Source organism: Ambystoma mexicanum, chromosome 6p (assembly GCF_040938575.1).
Source record: "Ambystoma mexicanum isolate Mex_15411 chromosome 6p, UKY_AmexF1_1, whole genome shotgun sequence".
Classification (NCBI taxonomy): Eukaryota; Metazoa; Chordata; class Amphibia; order Caudata; family Ambystomatidae; genus Ambystoma; species Ambystoma mexicanum.
The window spans coordinates 1,002,911,014-1,002,932,556 of record NC_090935.1 but is presented as its reverse complement, the minus strand read 5'-3'; the positions used below and the strand labels follow the sequence as shown (position 1 = coordinate 1,002,932,556).

The following is a 21,543-nucleotide window of genomic DNA, read 5'->3' as shown; positions in this document are numbered from 1 at the left end:
ATCCATGTGTGGCCATGGGATATACTGTGGTCTTGCTCCCCCCTTTTCTAGTAGCGGAAATTGGAATGTGCAGCCCTCTTTCTCTTCTCTCATAGTTCTCCTGTCTATCGCAGGGGTGATATTCCTGCATCACCGTCTATCTGGCAATGTCCTTGGTCTGTCTACATAGGGTGGTGACGACACCCCCCTCTGACCATGAGGTACTCCTTCATGTCGGTCAGACTGTGCGGCTGACTCTGATGCCCTCTTGGTGCGGACTCGCTAGTGTCTGACCATCGTATCCCTCTTTCCCTGGGGAGTCGTCTTTTGTGCCGTCTCCTTGGGGTATTTGTTCTAGCCCCATTTCATCATATACTCTATCGATCGTTTCCCCGATGCGTCTGGTGTCAAAGTCATCTTCAATATTTGCCCTAGATGTGCTTGGTACTGAATCGTATGCAGGAAAGAATTCTTCAATGTCTTCCCAGTCTACAACTGGATCGGGTTTTTTGACTTCCCTCTCCAAATATTCGAGATCGCGTGCCCTCTGTCTCCGTTTACGTTCGATATCGTCATCAAATTCTTTGCGCTTCCTCTCCTCTTCTCTGACTCTATCTTCTTCCCTTCTCTTTTCATTTCTATGTTCATCTGCCCTATGAATTTCCTCATCTCTTCATCTCCTTATCCTTTTTTCACGTATACCTTTGCTCTTCTTCTAACCTTTGCTGTTTCTGTCCGTCTTGATCATAGGCTGCTCTCGGGTTGCGATCAAGCTGTTTTTCTTGCTCTTCGTGATATATCTGTTCTCGCCTTAGTCTATCTTTCCTTCTTATCCTTTCGTCTCTTAACTCCTCCTCTTTCTCCTTTCTTTGTGCCTCATCTAACCTCTCCTTTGGTCTCACGTCATCACTTCCTTTCCCATCGAGTTTTAATAAGATTTGTCCTCCCATCCACTCTTCTTTTGCAAATGCTGTCTCATCAGTTCTGTCTTTACTTCCTTTCCATTTCTTTCCCTCTCTCTCCTTGTTGAGAGATGCACTTGTCTGTGCCTGATTCTTTCTTTCATCATCGCGTCTCCCTTTGTCCTTTGGGACTGCGGAGGTAAGATTCTTGTCCTTATCCTTCCCTTGATTTTCATCACTACTATATGTAGGTGACTCATATGTGGGGTTGCTGTACTGCATGGCTGCTTTAAGCTCCCTTAACGGGTATAATCTCTCGTCCTTACTTTCTTCGGTTTTCGTTTCAGGCGGGCAGGTGGCGCAATAGGTGTCTCACCTCCCTCTGTGCATACATTTAGTATTCAATCTGCTGGCGGCTCTTCCTCCTTTATCTGTTCATACATCTTCCAAAGTTCTAGAACAGCAAGGCGTTTTTCTAGCTTCTTGCCTGTATATGTAGCATGCAAATATGTGGTCATATGTTGTAAGATGGCTTTAGATAAAGACCCATTTTGTTGCCATGGCATAAACATCTTGTGGGCAGTACCTTTAACCCACTCGGTACTATAACTTTTTAGCTTGGGTGCATGTTTTGGCAACTGCTTGCATAAGTGTGCTAATGGGGTTATGTCTTCCACGTTTAAATCTGTCCCCTTTCCTCTTATATAACACTTGTTAATGCTTTTGTGTGGTTTAAACACCTTGTGACAATATGATCGAGCACCAAACACTGCAAGCTCCAATCCAAATTTTCCACTAAAATGTTTATATTACCAATTTGCTCAAAAAACATCAATTCATGTGCGATTCTGTCTCAGCTATCGAATCGTGCTAAAAAATGTAATCAGTTCTCTTAACAAACATTTCACATATGACGTCACAACAAAACATGTAAGACAGACACTTAACAGACTAGACGGACACCAGCTGGACACAGATATCTCTGCCTCTAATCATTACCCCTTCATGGAGTCTAAACAAGCCCCTTTCTCGACCTCTTTAGACGTTGTAGTAGTCTAATTGTTCCCCATTATGTGGGACTCGTTTCTTCTGGCCGCTATATTAAAGCGCAGGAATAATGCAAATCCTCTCACTTCTCAGGTGTCCGCCCTGGTAACCTCTCTTCTCGGGTGTCCACCCCAGTAACCTTTATTTATTCAATTATTCTCAAGTTATTATCCCTATATATTATATATATATTTATATATATATATATGTATATATATATATATATATATATATATACAGTCTTCTCTTCTGAATATTTTATTTTTCCTCCTTCCTCCGTTACCTTTTCCCTTTACTTGTTCTTAAGGCGTACACTGTTTGCCAAAGCACTCAATGTTTTGCTTCACTCACCGTTCTCATTGTTCGTCTCTGGACCCTCGGGATCACCGCCTTCGTTACCGCCTCCCTCGGATTTTCGCCCGATCAGCTGGCATAGGAATGGGAAGGGATGTGTTGGGAAAACGGGTCCCATCAAGCCCCGACTGCAGTCTCTTATTTAAACTACCATTGTCGACGGGAAGCTTCACGGTCTACTCAGCCGAATGGCAAAGGACTTGTGATATTGCCGGAAAACTAGAGTTACTTTATGTCGACGGTCAATACGTGTCTTATTTTAATCAATAATCAATAATCGATGGTCACCAACCATCCTCTGCTACCAAGTGTACTATGAGAGCGAGAGACCCCTGACCGACCCATAGAGTCAGAGCTTGCTCTGTAGTACTTTAAGACGAGATAGCTGCACCTTCAGGTGGATGGGGTTACTCCAACACCAATCAATAAGGACAACTCAGTGGTTTGGCTAAGGGGAGTCAGTTTAATGACAAGTACAAAAAAACAGGGAAACATAGAAATCAACAGTGATGCGATAGCCCGTCTCGCTTGAGCTCCCAACAACTTCATGCAAACAGTAACAGTTATACCCAAAATTCGTCATCATTGCTGTGTAACACTCAAACGTTTGTCATGCAATTCTATTGGTTGGAAAAGGTAACTTTAATATAGGTGCTATATCTGTATATTGTAACGGAGTGTGAGGATTGGATAAACATCATTAGGTGGCCGTCTAAGCCCTTCCTTCAAAAAATGACTACGGTGAATGTCACTAAAAGTACGACGTCCCATTGGTTCTACAATCTATAGGACCCTAGATTATTTGGTCCACTATGATTGGGTTGGCTTCAACCCCATGCATAAATCTCCACTTTAATTAGCAGCACGCAGAATGGTCAACCAGGTGCAGGATGCCCCAAGATTCACCCGGCCTCCCTTCCATCAATCAGTACTTTAGGGCTGTGTGTCATTTAGTTGGCTGTGGTCGGCCTCGAAACTGTAGCTTCTTGTCAGGAAAAGTAATGGTATCTTCTGTTTGGGAGATAGCCAGGCGTAGGTGCCTCTTCTCGCTTGGCTGGTCACATGCTAGCACACCGTGAATCTGCTTGGTTTTCCTTCTATTTGTGCATTTAATTCTTTATTCGGCTTGCCACCTGCCTGGGCCTCCTTATCTCGACCTTCACGGTTCAGGCTGCTCTGTTCTTAAGTGCCGATTCTCCGAAGCTACTGTCCGCCTCCCTCTCTTGGTCTGACCTCGACTTCCCAGGCACAAGCTGTTCTTGCTGAGTTTCGATTCCGCCGCCTCTTTTCGCTTTAGCTGGAGTACGAATCCTGTCCTGTTTGTCATGTAGTAACGTGAGTTGATTCTGCTTTTGTGTAAAGTGAACTCACACTTATATAGTGTGCTTTGTTGAGGTAGATATATAGGTGGCGCTTGCCGCTCTATTCTTCCACTAAGCATAGCAAGCCGCACTGTTTTCTTAGCTTCTTGCGGTTACAAGCATATGTACAGACGTTAGCTGGTTGAATAGCTTCAGCCTGCTTTACAGTTTAAGTTTCCTTATATTTCAACATCGTCTCTCCTTCTAAGTTCATATCCTTAATCATGACGTTTCGTCTCTGTGTGTCATCTTTTGATTGTCATTTCTTTCATCTTTGAGTCTGTCTGGGCCCTCATGACATCACCATTCGTCTTCAATTAAGGCCTTTTGAGTTTCTTCTGGGACAGTGATTAAGCAATCTTCATTTCGTGTCATTTGCTGGTAGGGTTTTCTCAATGGATACCTTACTGTCCATGGTTGTCTGGTTATTGGTACTTCAATAGGTATTGCTCTTCTGATGGACACTGGGCAGAGCCCTAATGTGGCTCTCTGCTGGTTTAGTTGCTCATCATATGTCACATATCTCGGCGTGAATGTTCTTGGTACTTCGAAATGGGCGACTCGCATGCAGAATTTATTTGAGACCTCCTCTACACCATTTGAAGTGAGCAGCACTTAAAACCAAGTATGATTTGTGTTATTACTTGGCTAGAATGGCCTTTGTGGTCAGCCAGTCTAGCCCTTTCGCACTGTGGCATGATGAAGTTTTTTTCTGGGGAAAAGAACACCATGCCAAAGTAAGAAAGTGCTAGACTGGCTACTCCAAATGCCACTCTAGCCAAGTAATAACGCATATCATACTTGGTTTAAAGCCAATTTAGCCCTTTCTTACTGTGGTGGGTATAGCTTCGTTCTAAAGACTGTTGAGGTGTTCATGAAGGTTATGTTGTTATATGTGCGGCTAGGCCGAATTGATCAAGGGGTGTAGCTGCGTTCTATTGTTTGTTGTTGTAGAGGAGAGAGTGAGCATATCGGTGCAAGTGTCTGTGTGGATTCCACGGCCCGCTGAGCTATTATGTAATGAATGGTGTTACATCATTCAACTTTCACTTATTTCCAGGAGATAAAACTGGGCGCATGCCATAGAGATGACAGTGGGACAATTGCTACCAAAGCAGGCTAGCACTCATACAGATCATTGAATATCTTTTCCTTTCCGTACCTGTGTGTACCTGTGTGTAAGCTCACCTGGGTCTCCTGCAGAAATGTCTTGTCCTGAGAAACGTCATGTGCTTTTTCATATGTCGTAGCACACATTTTCTGCCATTGTGTTTGTAATCATTCTCCAGACAATAATGGGCACTGTTCAGTAACCACGGGTATTCAGTCTCAGCAATTAATGAATGCACTTCCTAAAATGTGCCCGTGCAGCAATGTATAAACCTTTCGACCGACTCACTGAGAAAGTTCTTTTCGGGTGTAAATTAAGGCTGGCATATATTTTGAGTGCGTACGGCGCAATTTATACCTGCTAATGGTAGTCACTAAGCTTCAGAGTGAATCGCATCTGAATGCACGCCTGTCTGAACAATGAGCAGAGGTTATGTCTGGTTCACTAAGAAAGCACACTTACACCTGAGCATCCCCAGCCAAACATTCACCACCACAATAAGTCTCAGACTGCATTGAAAGTGGCAAAATCCTTTTTCTTACACATCAAATCATTTTTCCCACACACTTGCCCACCCACCTGGTTAGTCCATATAATTCATTTCCGGGCATACATTTTCACTTTCAGACGTCTCACATCACACATACAATGAACGGCGCAATTTAAGAACAGTACTTTATTTTGGCAGCTGGAGTTATTTTGAGTGCACAACATTAAAGTCACATTTCCGCGGACACATACCCGACACAACCACAAAGTCAACCACACATCCCTTGGCAGAAGTTGTGCTATGTTCCTTGATTTGGTGGCATTGGCTGTCGAGACATATTACTAGCTGCAAACATAGGTCTGTCTTATTGGGATTCAGCCATAGGTCTGTTAATGAATCGCTGTAACTTCTGCCAGTGTAACCTATAAGTAGCTCATTTTCAATGGAGCTGTGAAGTGAAAGTGAATGGAACGTGTAAAAGCCCAGAGTCAGGCTTTAGCACCTTGCATTCACACCATGGCTCATTTTAAAGCATGTGTACGGCACAGAGGTGGGGCGGGGCGCAACATGCGTTTCCGCCGCTCCATTCCTCTCCGGCATACAAATGCTCCAGCTTCTGCGCAGGCATGGATTTTCATGCGGAAGCAGATGCTCGAGATCCCCACCATCACCAGCATAAGTTAGGCCGACACCATAGCAATCCATTGTACAGGAACGGAGCGTGTACAATTGAAATTAAAGCCTCCCTGACTCAGTGGAGTAACTTTGCTGAAAATGTTGGGGTGGACAGGGGTGGGGTGGAGGGAGGGTGGATGGTGGCTTTTAGGGATTGTTTCGGCCAAATAGTTTTAAAGAATTTGGTCGAATGATAGATTTGACTGAATTTGGTCACCACCATTAGTTCGAAACCGAAGATATCGAACATGAAGAGCTGGGGCTGTGGGGGTGTCCCCCGCACCCCATGTTCTGTATTTTTGGCTTTGGCGGTTGCAGGGCTGTCCCCCGCTTCCTCAGCATTGGTGGCAGGGGAGCCAACAAAAAAAGAAGAAAAGGGGAACTTGCAGCATCAGATCCGACCCGCGTTAGATGGATGGATCTGATGCTGCAGGTTACAGGAGAGGCGGCGGATGGAGAAAAGGTAAGTAGGGGGTTATGGGTGTACTGGCGGTTTGGGGGACATGGGTTTGGTTTTTTGTACCGAGGTAAAACGTATTTGCAGCTAAAATGACTAAGGTCAATTCCGCCGTGATTTTGTACCTCAGTCAAACAACCTAAATCCTACTACACCACAAGAGTCCATTGCTGACGCTCTTTTATAACTTTTATAAGACTGGTGGCATATTTTTTTAATTCAATTCGGCCCCCAACACATCTTCAGCCGGCCTGCCATGCACCCAGTGACACAACATAACATTCCCAAACTTAATTCCAATAGAAAGAAGAAAACCTCCACGCTTCGCACTTGATAATTGCAGCTCTACAGCATGGTTTACAAAAGATTATTCGGTTTTAGTAATGCTTGAGTTAAAAGTCATATAGTTTTAAGTGGGCTCGTTAAACCAGTTTATTTTCTTGTGCAAAAGGCCGACCAACACGTGTTTCGACATGATGTCTTTTTCAAGGCTATTAAATTCTTGATGCATTACCAGATTTGATACTTGAAGTGTCCTGTAAGGAATCCCCTCCAAAACTACCATCTGCGTATTTCAGGTCCCTCACCCTGTCTGGCCTGACTCAGTCAGCAGCCAGGGTGCTGAACTGGGTGTTGCAGGGCCTGGCGCCTGTGCTGCCTCACTAGCAGCAGCACTTCCAGGGGCCATTTGCTGGTTTCTGTCTGGAGGTCCAGAGGGGCCACAATCATCACAGTCAGGGCTGTGGGAGGCCCTGCGTAAGGAGGTGCGTGAGTGCGAGGTTTGGTCGGTGATAGCATGAGACGTGGCCCGGATGGCATTTGAAAGCAGAGCAGGGGTACTTTTTTTTGTTTTTTTATAATTTTTAATTGTGTTTGTGTATGCTTGTTGGGGGCTGGGCTGCTGGCTGACCCTAGTGAGGGCGCGTGTCACACGTGGACAATGTGAGCAGAGCTCACAGTACACATTAAGGCCAAATGTATGAAGACACACAAACAATAACGAATGGTGCATTCTCTGTGGCAAGCCACAGCTCTACCACGCCTCTAAAATTAGTCTTGCCACTTTTCAGATGCTACTAAAGCACCACCATCCTCATTTCAAAATGAAGTTGGCGAAAGGTGGGCCCACCCCAAGTAGAGTGGAAAGAGTCCAGCTGAGAAAACCTGTGACCCAAAACTGTCGTACTCTGCAAATTCCGTGAAATGAAGCTGAGTGCTATACGCCATCCAAACATGGTGAACTTTTGTTAAGCCGTTTTTGCTCTCTGTGCGCAGAAGGAACCGTATGGGATTGTGTGTTAAAAGCACACGTTTAAGAGCCCTTCCCCTGCCGCCAAAAATAATCTTCACCAAACTGGCAAAAGTAGTTCAAGTTTTGCAGACACTTTTTAAGGACGGTTTGCTGCAAATGAGTAAATGAGTGTCATGGTTCAGGTTACAGGTCGCCAAAAACTGCTTCCCTTACTAAACTAAGCAGGGGAGTATCCAGCATTGTAAGAGTGTGGGGGTGGAGGGTGAGCACCGAAATGCGGAGTGCTAATGAGACCACATGGTCTCATTAGCACTCCTAAACTGCCCACCGCTGCCCCAATCTACATTTTTGGTAACAATAGTTGGCATTTTCACACACAACATTTTAACACACAACAAGATGCATGGAACTCTTCTATTAGAGCTCTGTCCAAGCTCTCTGAGGCAAAATACATGCAAACTTCCTAATTATTATATGGATTGCACCAACAGAAGTGACTTCACAGAAAAGGACATTGAAATGTGCATCATCAGTCTTTGATACTTGGAGGCACCATGGAATTGACTTTAGAATAAGTTTCCATAAATAAGCCAAGTGACAAATAACTTTGTTGTGCAAAATACCTTAATTGCACTATAGTTATATGTGGAGCAACTCTATAGTCATTAGGCTTTTCCATTATAATACCATGATACATTAACATAAGCTTTGAAGTGAATACAAGTCACTTGCAGAGCTGCAGAAAAGGCACAGTGTAATTAACTGATTTGCTCAGGATAACCCACTTGGTTAAATGGTGAAACTGGGATGTGGACTATTTAAGCGACCGTGCACATCTTTCCAGGTTTAGTTCATATAGATATTTATTAAGGTTTTGCTTTACATTTCATGTGCTTAAATAATTATTTATAGCAATGCCTTGGAAGCAAACCACATTACATAATAAACTAGCCTTTCATAGTAAACTAACCCTACACTATACACATTGTCATAGAAATATGCTGAGCAATGGGAGTATGGCTTAAGTCACAATAGCATCATGTAGATGAATGTGAGCCTAACAAATCCCCTTTGGGTTTTAAAGCCATAGACATTATTTCATAAAGCATGCAACATTATGCACCCTTCTCACTTCTGATCACTCCCTCCCATTCACTTTTCTAAAGGGACAAAAGTCCCTGCTAATAGTACCCCCTCCCTCCCATCAGTGTTTTATGGCCCACATTGTTATGCTCTGTTTCAGCATGCGCACATGCATTTTCTGATTAGGAGGTGACATTACACCAGGCTCGGATTCCAGTTTAGCCTCTAGTGCTCCCGCCTCCTCCCTGCAGGCTCCTACTGGCCTATAGGGCAATATATAGGGCAATAGGACAATGCCCGAACCAAAAACACAAAATGCTAGTGTGGGCCTGTTTTTGAGGGTCAAAGTGGGACACTTTTTTAGCCCATGCGGGCCAGTTCGATGAGTTATTCACCATGCATCACAAAAGGAATGACTTGCCATTTGCAATTGTGGGACACTATTTCATTGGTGCCCGAGGCAATTGTATGCCCCAGTTCGACGCGGTCAACCCTGTATTGTGAGTGGGGCTCGTTTGAGAGCTCAAAGGTGACAACAGCCTCTCTGGGACCCAGCTGTGTGGCGTGCTTACCAGTTACCGATCGATCCTGGCTTGCCAAAGGGGCGAGGCAGACCCTATTGTGGGCAGTTGGCAGTTCTTTTCCTTCCCCATATGCCCTAACAGACAGATGGGCACGCTTGCCTGACTCCACCTTTGGGGCTAGCCTGTGCTTTGAAGTTATCATGCACAAGATTCCTATTAGTGACCTAAATGTAAGGTATGAACCAGAGGTACTGAGTAGGGGCAACACCAGGGGTGGGTTGGGAACCCAAAGAGGCCCTGGAAACAATTTTCAAAGTGGCCCCACATTACACCTTTGCGTAATCGGCAAACTTGTGTAATCTCCTAAATTTGTGTAATGTCCAAACCCTTTTCCTTGTGAACATTTGTAAATAAAATTAAATCGCCAACCACACAAAAGAGGCCCAGGGTGCAGAGGACCCCCGGGAAATCTCCAGAGTCCCCTGTAGGCCAGCCCAGCCCTGGGTAAGACTGGGCAAAATTACGACGGGTGAAACGAAATAGACGAATTTCTCAGCATATCTCCGAATGCCGTTTTTCAATTCACCCTGCCAAAAACGACGGCACACAAATTGAAATAAATGTCTGCGCATGTGGCGATATTTTGTAATTCCGTGCATCTTCACAGGTTTCGGCGGGCGAATGCGCCGCGGGACGCGGCATGGCGGGCGCCGCCCCTTAGTGGGGGCTGCCGGGCCAGAGACTCGCCCCCCTCCCCCCCCCTGAGCCTCAGCTGCCTGGCGGCACACGGGGCACGGGGGGAGGGGTCAACTCACGACCGCGGGGAGGGGGGGGCCGAGGGGGAGGGGGCCGCCCCGGAAGTGGCTGGGGGTACCTGGGATTGTTGGGGGCGGGGGACAGGAAGCGGGGGGGGGGAAGACCCTACAAAAGGGTAGGATCGTCCCAGGAACGATCTCTTCCTCCGGCTTCCTGCCCCCCTCCCACGTGTGGCACAAGAAGAAGCATGCAGCAGAAGGATGCCCGCCGACACTGGAAAGAGTTTTGTTTTGTTCCTGTTTCTTGTTTGCATGATGGAGATCGTGGTTGCTGGCTTTCCGGAGTGGAGGTTCCAGTGTTCATGGCTGAGAATGACAGTGTTCCAGGATTGGGGTTGCGGTACCTGTCGGGTAAGGAGTGGCGGCTTGCGGTACGGTGGGGGAGAAAGAAGGGGACAGTGAGGGAGAGGCCTGGCCTGATAGCACAGCTAGGAGGTGCTGGAAGCCAAGGTTCTCATGGTGTGTGTGCAGCCGTCGCAATTGGAAAACACAAGTAGTCGGGGAGCAAGAGAGTGGAAGGTTCGGGTAGTGTCTTTGTGTTCCCTGGGCTGTCCACACGCTGCAAGTGCGTGGTTTGGCGGCCGGCGTGAGGTAGGGACTTTGTTTTAATTTGGACCATGTTGTTAGCGTGGATGGCTTCGGATGGAAGAGGTGGAATTAGTCGGATGGACGACTGGGGCGCAGCGTATGCGTTTGGCATTTTCAACCAGTGGGTTTATTCAAGATTTAAGACGTTGGTTGTGCTGCGCAAAAATGCTCTGATGTGCCCGCAGCTCGGTGCGAGGGAGGTGTAGGGGCTTGCCTTCATTGCATCGTTGCTGAGACATTGTTTGTCTCTTTGCTTCCCAGATGGTTGCGTTACGTACTGTTTTCTGGATGAGAGGCAATGGGTCGCGGTATCCGTTCCAAGTTGTGCTGGATGCTTTTAGGTGGATCAGTGGGGTTTCAGGCCCAATACAGATTGTTTGAGAAACGCAAGCCGAATGTTAAGTATTCTGATGTTGGGCTGCTTTTATCGCGTTGGTATTTCGTTTACATTTCGAAAGTAGTTGAAGGTGGTGTGGTAACGGGTGGCAAACCGATCATTTATGGTGGTAGAAGTAGCTGGGCTGCTTCGGGAGGGCAGCCACGCGGAATGAGGGCTACAGTGGCACACCGGCAAAGTCGGTGCTTGCGGGTCTGGAGACCGGGTTCAGGGCCTGCAACCAGATTGACACGTTTTCATTAAATTAAGTGTTTAAGGGGGTTCCACAGTTGAACGTAAGAAGCTTTTGTTTTGCATTTGATGGTCATTGTGGGAGTGCACCTTTTTAGGAAGGTAACGGAAAGTGGAGTGTGTGCCGGTTGATGAGGGGTTTAGGCTTTGCGGTACGCTCGTAAATAAATAAAGCAGTTTGTACTGGGCCTTTTACGAAGGCCGGTGAGGTATTGCACTGGGTTGGGGCCTAGGGAATGCTTTCAGTGGATGGCCTTGGAGACATGAAGTGGTGTTACTGGTCTACCGGGGTATGCACACTCTGCATGGGTTAGGTTACAGGCTCGACCAGAGGGCAATGCGCCAAAAGCAGTTGTTGTGCTGTCGTATAATTTGCATACATTCTATGTTAATGGGGGAATAGGGCATGGTCTCGGGGTGGGACGTCCGGCGGGGTGAACAGGGGGGCCACACCGGGATCATCCCCACGGTAGCGCTGCTTTGCGCATTGCATCTGGGGTGCGGCTTTGTGCGCAGTAATGTGGCTAATGCTTGGTGTAGGGTGTGCGATCGACATTTATACGGAAGGCCTATCTATGCAAGGGGGCTTTTCTCTCCCGTACGATATAAGTTTGACAGACGGAAGCATAGGTACCGAGTACTTGCTGAGGATATGTTTTCCTTAATTGGTATGTTACGAAGTAATTACGACTTAAAGAGGAGGAATGGAGCCGCGGTGTACGTTACGGCACGCACATCAGTTAGCACTCACTTTCAGGTAGCATTCTGATGTTTGACATCCGTTTGGGGCTAGAGTTGCTTGTCTGGTTTCATCGGTCTACGGGACAGACAGAGGGGTCGGGTGCACTGGATGCCTGCGGGGAAGTGCAACAGGAGGTAGCACTTTAACTAATATGTGCGTTTACATGGCAAGAGAGTCGCCAATGCTTCCTTAGACGTGCATGGAGGTAGCACTTTAACTAATATGTGCGTTTACATGGCAAGAGAGTCGCCAATGCTTCCTTAGACGTGCATGTTTTTCGGTTACCAACTGGTTATATATTTTGGTGGATGTTGCCGTTCGCCTTCTGCAGCGGCAAGTTACCAGTGCTTGCGAAAGGAGGACCAGTGGGCTCCGACCGGCAGGTCGTAGCGCATTTAAACACCCGGGTAGATATGTCTATTTGAAACTTTTGTAGCTGCAATATACATACAAATGCAGCAGCTGTGTTTTGGATGTGAGGGCCTTCTTGTAGGACGATGATAGCGCAGGGTCAACGTGATGGTCTTGGAAGCAAGACCACGCAAAGCAACAAGGGTCCGCATGGGAGGATAGCTCAGCGGCAACGCGCGCGCCTTGGGAGCAAGACGACATGAAGCAACACAGGTCCCATCTCCGGTCCGCGCGTAGAAAACTCTGGGTGTTTAAGCGCGCTATAAATACGCAACTAAGAAGTAGAAAACAAATATATAAATCCGGTAACAGCGCCGCGATGCCCGTGGAATGTGTGAGCACGTTAAAAAAAAAAATAAAAAAAAAAAAAAAAAAAAAAATGAATGAATAATGTTGTTCGGGTTTCCGCGGAGGAAACCCCTTGTGGGGCACAGTCAATCGGCGATGAATACACAGTGTTGCCTGGGAAACCAGAGCGGGGGTGGGGCTGTGGTGGGTGCACCAGCGACAGCTGTGTTATGTTTCGGTGCATACCAAGAGCGAAACCCGGTTCTGCGTTTCCCTGGGTTCACGTCTCATGTGGCGACAGGTCCTGACAGAATGGTGGCAATTCAATAGATGAGCACAGTTGTAGCAACATTACTCATGGCGATTGGGTGAAACGGGCCACGGGCAATTTCGCAGTGGGCATTCTGGGACGGGTAATAGCGGAGGTAAATAGCAACCAAGGACAGAGGTATGGCTTAGTGCCACATTTGTGTTATGGCAGACGAGACGTTTCTTGTAAGGAGCCACGTTTCCAGGGGACCGCTATGGGTTATGACATCGGCCGGTAAGTATCAGCAATTGATCCTGTGCAGGTCTCGGATCCCCACGTGGCAAACATGGGGGTTATAGAAGTGACCAGCCCAAACGCCAGCCTCTTCCAAAGCGCTTAGAAGTTGGTGCGTGAATATAAAACCATGTAGGGGTTTTCCGTGGGCATAGTTCTTTTTCACCTCCCACAAACATTGACTCGCTAGGGTATGTGTAACTTTATCCTTCCTACCAATCGGTCTCCTCTACCCATACTCAAACATGTCTGCATTCGGCGAGTACTGGCCACGATGGCACGGGTGAGGGTAGGAGATGCAGGAAGGAAAAGAAGAAGAAGGAGAAAAAAAAAAGAAAAAAAAAAAAAAAAAAAATGGGGGAACTCTCTGCCGCCGGCAGCCCGCAGAGAGTCTTGGAGGAGTTACATTGCGATCCCTGTAGCAAAGCGCTGTCAGGCCCATAGGGGAATGCACAGCCAACAGATTAGACCTTACGGTGCCCCAGGAGTACTAGACTCAGGGGAGGCCCTGGGAAAAGGGGAGGGAGATAGGGGTCTTGGAAACCATTCCAAACCCAAAAGAGAGGGCCGGGGGGGGGGTCAAAAGAACGAAGGTCAAAAATACAACAAAGGTATACAAGGGGAAGCCCCCCCGGGGGGGGGGGAAGGAATTGGGGGATGAGGGTCTCGAGTAGAGGCTGTGTTTGATAAGAAGTTGGGACTGTGAGTCAAAGTAGTATGGGACACTAGTACATATGGGCATCGCTGGACGATGACTTTTTAGGCAGGGAGAAAGTGGTGGTGGGTCGGCACCGGAGGTCGGGGCCGGCCCGGTGTATGTATGTGATGTTGGGACACTGTCGGTGGTGTCTGTATAGGAACTTGCCAGTCGCAAGGCGCCAAGGGGCGGCCTGCGTTAGATAGAAGGGGACCTGGGGGACCCAGAGAGGGGAGGGGGCGGGCAGAGCTGCATTTTGGGTCTATGGACCAAAGTTAAGAGGAGAACTAAACGATATGGATGGGGGCAAGTGGCAATCAACGACAGATGAACACGGGGTAGAGAGAAGATAGACAGGGCCGGGGTACCCCAGAGGCGTCCGCACGACGCCGACGGAGAGGGGGGCGGGGGCGACCCTAGGTAACCTCACACGGAGTAGAAGAACCTGTGGTGTGGTGAATTACGGATCGTATGTAAGATAACTCCAAGACTTTATGCAAAATAAAGCTGCTGTGGCATTAACACTTCCAATCGCACAACTTGTCTCCGCCTATTATTGCGTGCACAGGGAATGGGGAGGAGGGAAGGCCGGCACGGGAGAGAGGGTGAGGGGGGGACCGGGGGGGGGAGCGGCTGGGGGGAGGTGCCGGCCTACACGATACCGGGGCTACAGGTTGGTTGGGTGGTGGGCGTGCAGTGGGGGGGGAGGTGAATGGCGTTAGGATGCCCCCGCTACGGCGGGCGAATGCGCCGCGGGACGCGGCATGGCGGGCGCCGCCCCTTAGTGGGGGCTGCCGGGCCAGAGACTCGCCCCCCTCCCCCCCCCTGAGCCTCAGCTGCCTGGCGGCACACGGGGGCACGGGGGGAGGGGTCAACTCACGACCGCGGGGAGGGGGGGGCCGAGGGGGAGGGGGCCGCCCCGGAAGTGGCTGGGGGTACCTGGGATTGTTGGGGGGGGGACAGGAAGCCGGGGGGGGGGAAGACCCTACAAAAGGGTAGGATCGTCCCAGGAACGATCTCTTCCTCCGGCTTCCTGCCCCCCTCCCACGTGTGGCACAAGAAGAAGCATTTTCCCACCCGCCCTCCCTTTATGAAGAAATGTGTTGTAATGAATTTGCTTCCTTTTCAGGTCGCCCGGCGGAGTTACATTGCGATCCCTGTAGCAAAGCGCTGTCAGGCCCATAGGGGAATGCACAGCCAACAGATTAGACCTTACGGTGCCCCAGGAGTACTAGACTCAGGGGAGGCCCTGGGAAAAGGGGAGGGAGATAGGGGTCTTGGAAACCATTCCAAACCCAAAAGAGAGGGCCGGGGGGGGGATCAAAAGAACGAAGGTCAAAAATACAACAAAGGTATACAAGGGGAAGCCCCCCCGGGGGGGGGGGAAGGAATTGGGGGATGAGGGTCTCGAGTAGAGGCTGTGTTAGATAAGAAGTTGGGACTGTGAGTCAAAGTAGTATGGGACACTAGTACATATGGGCATCGCTGGACGATGACTTTTTAGGCAGGGAGAAAGTGGTGGTGGGTCGGCACCGGAGGTCGGGGCCGGCCCGGTGTATGTATGTGATGTTGGGACACTGTCGGTGGTGTCTGTATAGGAACTTGCCAGTCGCAAGGCGCCAAGGGGCGGCCTGCGTTAGATAGAAGGGGACCTGGGGGACCCAGAGAGGGGAGGGGGCGGGCAGAGCTGCATTTTGGGTCTATGGACCAAAGTTAAGAGGAGAACTAAACGATATGGATGGGGGCAAGTGGCAATCAACGACAGATGAACACGGGGTAGAGAGAAGATAGACAGGGCCGGGGTACCCCAGAGGCGTCCGCACGACGCCGACGGAGAGGGGGGCGGGGGCGACCCTAGGTAACCTCACACGGAGTAGAAGAACCTGTGGTGTGGTGAATTACGGATCGTATGTAAGATAACTCCAAGACTTTATGCAAAATAAAGCTGCTGTGGCATTAACACTTCCAATCGCACAACTTGTCTCCGCCTATTATTGCGTGCACAGGGAATGGGGAGGAGGGAAGGCCGGCACGGGAGAGAGGGTGAGGGGGGGACCGGGGGGGGGAGCGGCTGGGGGGAGGTGCCGGCCTACACGATACCGGGGCTACCGGTTGGTTGGGTGGTGGGCGTGCAGTGGGGGGGGAGGTGAATGGCGTTAGGATGCCCCCGCTACGGAGTGGGGTGCTGCCTGGATGTTTGCTCATCGGGTGTGAATTCAGCCAACACAAAAACGCGGCAAGCAAATGTTTAGCAAGTCAGCCACGCGCTTCTGTGTTTTTCTTTGGCAATTTCTTCCCGCCCTGGTACAGAACTCTCTGCTTGTTTGGTGGAAGGAAGCCCACCAAGGGGCGTGGCTAGAAGAAATCGAATCGTCCTTTAGGTCGTCTTCATTGGCCAGAACTGATAAACAGATTGCTCAGTGCCGCTCCGTATCCCCCCCTGAATGGGACTTGCCCCCGCCCCAGAGGAAGGTACAACTCTTCCACTCGAGTAACATCACAGCCAGACATGCCACACCTCTCACCTCCTTGCTAGTGCTCCTCTGCCTGGAGCCAGTTTACTGTACATCATTGGCGGCCAGTGGCAGGATTATTCGAGCAACGGCTTTGCTCAGCGTATGCCCGATGGTAGTTGCTCCTTAGAATAAAGGACCAGCGTGTCTATTCGTTTTATAATTGACAGTTGATCCCCTGTAACTTGTGTACCCAATGTACACTCTTCTTCCAAGCACAAAGCAGAGTAGTAACCAGTGGTGGAAGTGCATGAAGAGAAGTAGTGGATCAATGTTCCCTGCTGGCCTGCCCCTGCTCCCCACAACCCCCATCGCCACACCTCACCCACGCGCAATCAAGCACACCTGCTATTTAAGGGAATGTTCAGTGCAGTGCACTGAAGTGCAAGTTTCAACTTCTTCCTACACTTCAATTTTACGACTAAACCATTCCGTAAGTTTTTTTTTTTTAAAATGAAAGTATAGGACCAGTAAAATTGAAAAAGGAAAAAAAGTAGAGGAGCACCACTCCAAACCGCTCCCACCCACTTGGCTCACTGGTAGTAACACAATATACTGTACATGGTAGCAAGAAAACCCTGCAGTGTAGTTGTCTAATGTTTTAATCATTCTGGCGAATCTATGTAATTTCTTCGACCCGCAGAAATCCGACAGCCGAAAATGCGACCCACGAAGCTCCCCCATACTTGTATTATATCCCATGCCCCACTCCCAAGTATATATGTAGTGTAAAGGAGGTCGGAATTTTCGGCAGTCTGAGTTGTGGAGGCGACATTATGTATATTTCCTTTCTGGCCGGTGTGATGCAGACATACATTTCAGAGCATAGTACCTGGCGTTTTCTTCAGCCAGCACGCACACATGACCTGTAGCACATGTTGGGAGAGGCAAGGTGCAGAAGTATGGATGTGCACATAAGCACAATCTAAATCTGTACTTTAAAGGATACTAAGGAAGTAATGGTACAGAGTACCCACTTCTTAAGTTACACTTTGTCCTCTGATTCCAAACCCCTGGGGGGGCCACAGCTCCGGCCGAAGCACAGCAGGGAGGCGCGAGGGTCAGGCAATGGAATGTCAGAGCACACGCGTGTCCACGCGAGGGAGTGGGGGGAGAGAGAGGGTGGCGGAGGGAGGGGACGAGGAGAGAAAGGAAAATCATTTCTGGGTAGGAGTTCAGACTTTCAGTCTGTCCTCGGAGGGCGAGGAGGGACCAGGGGTGTTTTAGGCTTTATGCGATGGGGACTTTAAGACAATCACAATGGTACAGCCTGGCAAATTCGACGTGTATGTATACTCAACGCGAGGACAACAGTGTACCAAAGTACTGGCGTCTCCTTACACATCTGAAACCTACACAACAGCACTATGTTGCCAACGCTTTTGCCATCTTTTACACACAGCTAAAAAAGAGAAGAAACACCATTGGAATGACGAGTCACACGCATGCATGCTTAGCAATAATGGACACAAAAAAAGAACCAACCAATATTGGAAAACCACGAGGTCCTCCTTGTTTAAAATGGTTTCTGTTGTATAAATAGGTTTACTGGTCAAAAGTGAATGGGCGAGTGTGATGGCATGTGTGGGTGTTTCTTTTAATTTGTGGGCGTGTACTTGGTGGTTGTGTGTGTGGCTGTGGATGCAGGCACGGTTGAACTGTTGTAAAAAAGGGGTAGTCCATTCTGCAGAGTAGTTATGGCACCTTATGCCAATGGAATGGACTCATGACACCCATTTGCTTCATCGCTGGTGCTGGCAGTGGAGGCCTTGTGCTCGAACACAGGCCCCTGCAGCTCCCTTTTCTTGCCAGTCTTCTGGCTCCTCTGCCACCCTCCCCCGGCCACACCGTCTGTCCTGTATTATATTATGAACATAGGAAAATGGCTCTCTCCTAAGCTCTCTTTACTTTGTTCATTGCGGCAATCTTCTTTTTTTAATGTTGTTTATTTTGTGCTTCTCCAAGCAAATCCCTCTTTGAAAGAACATTATCACACCGCACATTTTTGGCGGGAGGGCTAATGATGCTAAAGAACTTGGGGGCGGCCATGCAGGCTGGTAGATGTGTGCTGGCCTTGGTGATGTACTGGCCCGCACTTTGATTTAACAGTTTCCTTAAGTTGTGGGTCATTACTAATAGAAATGGCCTGCCACACAGGTCTTCATTGCCTAATTATTCAGATAATTCGGATTGGTTGTGAAGAGTTTAATATCACAGAATAGGCAAAGTTCATCTAACATTCATATTACATGCATGTGGTATTTGGCTGTCCGAAAATGCCACAACAAAACCAATTGAATTGCCACTAGTCACATAGATGCAACTTGAAGTGGCAGCTGCTTTATCCAGCATCCACAGATTACTTTGCAGGGGTATAACAAATCATACTAACCTCAAAATAACCCAGTGTACAAGGATGTATTTGCCATCAGCGAACCTCTAGAGTTTATCCTGAAATTTGCAAGAACATCAAGCATAGGGTGAATGCTACAAGTACAAACAAGGCTACAGTGGCTAGGGTGAAAGCTGCAAGTACAAGCAAGGCTACGGTGGCTAGGGTGGAAGCTGCAAGTACAAGCAAGGCTAAGGTGGCTAGGGTGGAAGCTGCAAGTACAAGCAAGGCTAAGGTGGCTAGGGTGGAAGCTGCAAGCACAAGCAAGGATAAGGCGGCTAGGGTGAATGCTGCAAGTACAAACAAGGCAACAGTGGCTAGGGTGAAAGCTGCAAGTACAAGCAAGGCAAAGGTGGTTAGGGAGAAAGATCCAAATTGGACCAGGAGACAGACACCAAAAGTAACCCAAGGAGTATTAAAGTAATTCAAAAGAAACGGAGCATACACCAAGCAAGAAGAAACACACATTTATTGGACCCACACAGCTGGGAAGCACGGTTCAGACAGCCCTGTGGAACTGAATGAAGTGAGCTGTCATTGCTGCCCTCTGTGTCTGAACATTTTATACATAATTAGCCAAATTACCATACAACATTCTATTTACATTTTTAAGGCAGGTCACAGGAGCTAATTGATGGGACTAGTCAGTCCCCTATATCCAAATATATGTTGAATGATCCTAATTGGGTAATACACTTTTTGGTCACACTTCCATTGACACCCGTCGTGATGTCGCAAACCTTCCCACACCGCCGCTCAATTACGTGATTGTTCTGATCGGTCAAAAATACGTGTTTGCCATTGGTTGGCAATGTCCAATGTACAACACAGCTTGAGATGGCAAGGGGCGAGACATTCATACCGAGTCGGATCAACTGTGTGCCCTGCGGACATCAGCGAGGACACTGTACAATGTTGCATCCCAAGGACACTGAAACGCTCCACGCTGACTGGTTCCTTGTCCCGTGCCCGATAGGCCCAACCCCAATGCTGTGGCCCCCCAGCTCTCTTCTCACGCCTTACTGCCAAGTGTAGTCTGAAAAAACTATACCACACCATGGCTGGAGTTTAATTAACCTTATTCAATTTTTATTTCTCTGCAAACTCTCCTGATGCACCCAGGTGTCTAGATCATTGCCCTCAAAAGTGTCTCTTACAGTGACTTCACTGGGGCTGCGTTCTCCTGGGAAACTTCAGCCATACAACATTTCAGCACACTGTTTCTGCTGAATGTTCAAGAAATACATACTGCTTGTCACACAAATGTCTGCAGCTCTTTTCTTAGGAACTGTCTGCGAGAAATACTTCCCTAACACGGGCCTAAAGACAAAATGGCTTCTCTATTCTTCACATATTGCTCAAAGGCCCCCTACAACATCTTACACCCACACTGGGTGCCCGCTCTATACAACTATCCCCTACTATGCCCAAAGCACCACAAGAGAGTTAGGATCATTACTGGAACTCTCTACCTCATCACAGTCTAAAGAAATTTGGTAAAAGGAAGTGAGAAAGAATATTGGAACTGTACAGCTTGTGTTGTTTAGGATGAAAAGTTAATAATAAGAGACTGGAAGAACTTTTGAAAAAGTAAAGTGAAAAGTATTGAAACATTCTATAGCAGAAGAGAAAGAACTAAGGGAGAAGAAGAGCAAAAGAGAAAGAGGAGAAAGCAGGTGAAGATACATATTGCACCTGTAGAATCATCCAGTATCGGAACTGTACAACTTGATGAGAGTGATAAAAAAAAAGATATTTACGAATTCCATATAACTGAACTTGTGGAGAACCCATATAACAGGAGATGGGTGTCATACTCCTGTACTTTAGTTCTTACAATAGTCGTAGGGTCAGAATAGGTTCGCTTTGGACAGTGGACTGAATCTGATTTAAGACTTACATCGATGACTGACAAGCACCTTAGTTTGTTAAACACCCATAGTTTAGGGAAAGTCAGGAGTCTCCACCTTTCCGTTACATATAACTAGAGTAAAATGGAAAATCAGAGTTTGTGTTCTTCTTCTGACCCGCCACAGAGCTTAGGAAGCACATGTAGTTTCTTAGAACATGAATGTCTGCCACAGGATTGATTTATGAAAACACAAGGGGGCTCATGTTCCATTGGGGAGCCATAACATTAATGGAAGGGGTGAAAGCCTATTGTAGCCCCTGATTTTATTTTCCTGGCCCGTGAAGCCTAGTATTATAAATACTGCGGGCCAGGAATGGACTCACTGATATTCCCTGGTTTTCTGGCCCTGATCCGGGAAAGGGTGTGCTCGTCCTTTCCCCGGAGTAGAGACAGCTCCCATGGATACTTCCCCACCCTCCCAGACCAGCTCCTCTGGTGGGGCGTTAAGCAACCTCCAAATAAAAGATGTAAATTCAGGAGATGGGCACAATACGGTGTTAATACGTTAATTGGCACAGTACACCAGAGGGGGAGTTTTGGTGCCCTTGTGGGCTTTTATATAAAAATCTTGTAAACTTTAAAACAAGAAAACACATCCCCTTTCTTCATATCATCCCCTTACCCCAATTTAGTTCTCCCCTTCAAGGTTTAATAATGCATTTATCAAATAGCTACTCTTTGCACAAACCCATCAATGAACAAACTTAAAGTAAGTTCCTATGCACACTCCCTGTGGGCAGCATCCTTTCTTCCCCAACCTTCCACTCGATCACAACCC

General features: G+C 47.9%; 1 protein-coding gene across 11 annotated transcripts in view; it reads right to left on the bottom strand.

Annotated features, from left to right (window-relative positions):
* The window catches only part of CTXN3 (cortexin 3), a 236,544-nt gene that overhangs the window by 64,990 nt on the left and 150,011 nt on the right, over positions 1–21,543 (bottom strand). Inside the window, exon 2 of one of the 11 annotated variants that reach the window (XM_069625617.1) lies at positions 18,854–18,912. The exons of the other annotated variants lie outside the window; for them this stretch is intronic. The gene's annotated coding sequence lies outside the window, so the exon portion shown is untranslated. The remainder of the gene's footprint in view (positions 1–18,853; positions 18,913–21,543) is intronic. 11 annotated transcript variants of the gene reach the window in all.